General features: G+C 43.5%; 1 long non-coding RNA gene and 1 other non-coding gene across 2 annotated transcripts; both read right to left on the bottom strand.

Moving 5' to 3' along the window:
- Positions 1-1,143: 1,143 nt before the first annotated feature.
- Positions 1,144-4,264, bottom strand: LOC107195675. Its single transcript, XR_001516885.2, has 4 exons — positions 4,178-4,264; positions 3,547-3,647; positions 2,134-2,165; positions 1,144-1,682 (listed from the first exon to the last, which is right to left on the bottom strand). It is a non-coding gene; the product is annotated as an uncharacterized LOC107195675 (long non-coding RNA).
- LOC112479973 lies at positions 2,010-2,083 on the bottom strand. Its single transcript, XR_003046394.1, has one exon. It is a non-coding gene; the product is annotated as a small nucleolar RNA SNORD93 (small nucleolar RNA).
- Positions 4,265-4,308: the final 44 nt, after the last annotated feature.

The raw sequence follows: 4,308 nt of genomic DNA, 5'->3' as shown, positions 1-4,308 counted from the left end.
AACTGCATTTCAATCATCCTTTTATAGTCATGAGTCTTTTCATGCCCAGGCTCCTCCCTTGGAATTAATAAATCCTCTTTGAAAACATTTAATTCAAACTAATTCTTAATTTCTCCTCAGGGTACCTGAGCACAAAAGAATAGACTGGTCATTTAATAGTCACATTGGCATCTTTCCACTTGATTTAGCTCCGCTCCACTGTGGCATGTTGTGTCAAGGAGGGCACGTTGACCGCAGAGCCTTGCGAGTGCCTCAAACTCATCCCATTTTCTTTGGTGATGCTACTTATTTACTTAACTAAGGTATTGTACAACTCTGGATTGCCATGGTATAGGGATGATTTGGGGGAGATGGAACAGGGAATGTATCAAACCTGGAACCATAAGACAGTATCCGAGGGGCAGCTTGCTCCTCCGGGTAAGCTGGCACCAAGCAGCTATTTGAAGCACCCAGTCATGGGGGGAGGGATCAACAGGCTCTGCAGGTTAACCTACTGCCTAGAGAACGAACTATGGCTCAATGCTTGGCCCATCCCTCTTTTCAAAAACATCCTTGACTATCCCGAGAAAAAGGGATAGTTTGGATTGATTCTTTCAGGAGTAAACTACATGACTTATGCATCTAGCTTTAAGATGACACAAGACCAATGACTTAGCACCTAGCACCTCACTTCATTTCTATAATTCCCTTGCTAGCCGGTATTGGCCAAGCCATTTTCTTGGAAGAGAATATTGCCAATGTGGAAAGTGAGGATGGGAGGAACCCAAAGCAGTGCTAACGAACGGGCAGAACTGAACTTTTACACTCCATTTCCTGCTGCCTGCCGTGTGGCCACCAGAATGGATTAAGAGACTGAGAAGTGCCACCCCACAGGTGAGATTTAAAATGCAGCCATGACGATGAATATGTTGTTGCCTGAAATTCCCATAAATAATAATTTTACATCCTTGATAAGTGAGCCAACATATACCTTTTGGTCCCATTTCTCAGGTGTTTACTGTGTGTACTAGTCACTTACGTGACTTACACCCCAAAGTGATGTTGATGTTTTTGCCACGTTTAACATCTCAGGAAGTCAAGTGCTGAACCAAGACTGCCTTCCCATAGACTCCATTGGAAATGTCATAAAGGTGCCAGAAAGGCTAAGTTTTTAAAGTCATGTTTATTGAAACTTAATTTACATTCAGTAAAACTCATCCCAAATTTTACCAAAGCACAATTACCACCAGAATTAAGAACGGCTCCTCAAAACTCCCTCGTGCCTTTTTGCAACTAACCCTTCCCTGGGGAATCCACTTTTTTTCTGTCAAAAGGGTCAAATATGAAGGATATAACTTAGAACAGTCAAAATAACTTCTGAATTTAAAATAACTTTTGTAAATTAAAGCACAGTTGACAAAGTTGTCTTAAGATAGTAGAATAGCTAATCTAGTTACTTTGTCAAATTGCAGGCAGGGGCTGGGTGATAGAAAAGCTCCTTTAAATAATGGAATTGAATTCTATATAAATTCTCTTTGGGGCAGATATGTTCTTACGGAGATTTGTCAACTTCTCAAAATTTACTCCTGCTACCGTCATGAAAGGGACAAAGAAAGCGAAAACTTCTCTATATGTCAATCATCACATGTTCAAATACACCTTATCTTCTTTGAAGTGACAATTCTGTTTTTCAAGCACCAGCCCTGTAAAGGAAGTATCACAGCAGGTAATTAGATCAGCAACTGCTAAATAAGACGTGTTATTAAGAAAACAAATACTTTACAAAACTGTAGGTAATAAAATTCCCCAACATATTACATTGTCAACTCAGACACAATGTTCTGACATGAAAACAATTTTTTTTAGTTAAAATCTTAACAATTCATCACCTCAGCCTTCTTTCTGGAAGACTCAAAATCAAAATGGCCACCAATGGAAAAGATAAACATTTTGAAAGATTAAATATCAATCACTTAAACTTTTTTAAAGTGGGAAGGGATGTGACTGCATTTAATAAATTCTTATAAAGTTGGCCTCAGGTAAATCCTTTAACCCATCAGAGCAGAAGCATATCTAATCAGATTAGAGTTCTCATCCTTGGCCAAGAATTCTATTCAACTATTTAATAACTCAGTCCAAATTCTCTCCATTTACCTGGTTTGTCAGCATCTTGAACTGGACTGAGCCTGGTAGAAAAATGAGAACAGTGTTAAGAATATCAGTTGGTAACTTTGTTTTGATAGTGACTTTTATTACAGCGACCTACTAGGTACCTTTGATGAAAAGCTACCTTTGAATAGAATTCCTATTTTAAAAAGCTACGTTCTGCAAATTTCCTGACACTTGGGAATTTCCTGTAATATCTGGCCAGGAGTAAAATGAATAGTTCAATAAGTCCCTATACTCTAGGATTCCACTTATTAGAATGTCAGCAGTCACCATCTTCCTCACTTTGTTACATTAGCATGGAATATCAGTTTTAGAAAAAATAAACATTACTGGCAACAGTATTTGCCTAGGAAAAACTGAAACAAATCTTTAAGAGAGTTAAAAAAGCAAAGGAAGCCTGGAAACTTGTTTACCCAGGGGTGGAGTTGAGAACAGTCCTCAGCACTTGCTCAGTCCTTAAATAGACACTGGCTCAAACCCCACTCTTTGAAGAGATGCCCGGGTCTCTCAGCCCACCTCCCTTTCTTAGATGGAATGTTTAAAGTTTGGCTCAACACTTAAGGCAACTGTAAAATAAAACCTGGGCATTGTATTTCCCTGTGTTGTAGGGCTATTCACAAAAGACTGAGGTATTGGGGCAGGATATTGTCTATTTGCTTTGGGTCTGTATAGATGGCTGAAGGGGGTTGCCTGGAACACAGCCTATAACTATGCCTTTTTTCCTCTTTATTTATTTTGTTATTTTATTTATTTATTTTTGTTTTATTTTTTTCAAATTGTTTACTGGGGTGACATTGGTTAACACAATTATATAATTTTCAGGTGTACATTATAATTTGACATCTGTATATTCTAGTGTTTACCACCCAAAGTCCAGTTTCCTTCAGCTACCATATATTTGATCCCTTTTACCTACTTCACCCTCTCCCTCCCCCTCTATATCCGGTCCACCACCCCCCTCCTCCCCACTCCCTACCTTCTGGAAACCACTAGTCTATAGTTCCTGTCCATGAGTCTGTGTCCCGTTCATTTGTTGCTTTTAGGTTTATATCCCACATATGAAGTGATAAGACTGACATCCTACTTGGTTGTCTCATCAGTAAAAAAGATCTTTCACAACTCTGAGGCCAACATGTAAACCTCACAAGCTTCACATTTCAAAAGATTACTAAGTGATACCTATGATAGTTACAATGATTCCTTCATTCACTTAGAACTCTAAATCTAAATCTTTACAAATTCCACGAAATTTGGACAGTAACCCTGTCTACAGCAGTTACTGGATACCACCAGTAACTAATACTTAACATGCCCCCCGATGCCGACAGGAGCCTCGCGTAAATTTAGTGCTTCCTTGAGACGAAAGGTTCTCCAGGGCAGCCTTGCACGTTTCTCTACCTTGGTGGGCTCCAGTGGTTCAGATTCTCCCCAGAACAGAAAACCAAGGTGGCCTCACTCCCTGAAAATGTTATCCGCTCCCGCCAAGAGTCACCCCAGACCTTTAAAAAAAAAAAAAGCCCAACTACCAGCACAGTGTCAACTGAAGGGCTCGGGGACGTGGCTGTGTGGGCGAAGTTAGCTCGGCTTGTTGCTAACACCGTTATGACAACGCTCCCCACGGAAGCTCAAAGCGTTTCAGATCGTGCCCTCACCCACTTCCCAAACCGGCTCTGTCGGAGTCACCAGAACCCCCGGGCAGGCAGGGCCGGGGTGCGCCAAGAACCCCGACACCGCCCTGGGCTCTGCGCCTCCACCCTGGGCCCGTTGGTTCTCGAAATGCAACTTTATATTTGAAAGGAGCGTGAAGCTCCCCGTGGCCCGGATCCCAGTGGCGCGCGGGCCACTGGGGGAGGGGAACCCTAGGCTCCACGGGGGTGTCCCCACTCAGAGGGGCCATCCCGGGGGCTCCCCGGGCTCGGCGGTCCGGACGAGGCGAGAACGGGGACAAGGAGGGGCGCACCTACTAAGTGTCACCGGGGAGACCCCAGGCCACGTGGCCGGGCCCGGCGTCGAGCCAGAGGACACTCACCGAGTCGCGCGCCGCTGCCGAAAAGGGAGGGCATCGGAGAGACCAAGTTTAAAAAGGGCCTGGGCCGTCAGCACCCGTAGGCAGCCAACCAAAAAGTGGCCCAGGCGCCCCTCCCGGCCGCTCCCCGCCCC

This window comes from Pteropus alecto, unplaced genomic scaffold (genome assembly GCF_000325575.1).
Source record: "Pteropus alecto unplaced genomic scaffold, ASM32557v1 scaffold21, whole genome shotgun sequence".
Classification (NCBI taxonomy): Eukaryota; Metazoa; Chordata; class Mammalia; order Chiroptera; family Pteropodidae; genus Pteropus; species Pteropus alecto.
Note: the sequence above shows the minus strand (reverse complement) of the source record. Positions and strands in the feature narration are given on the sequence as shown.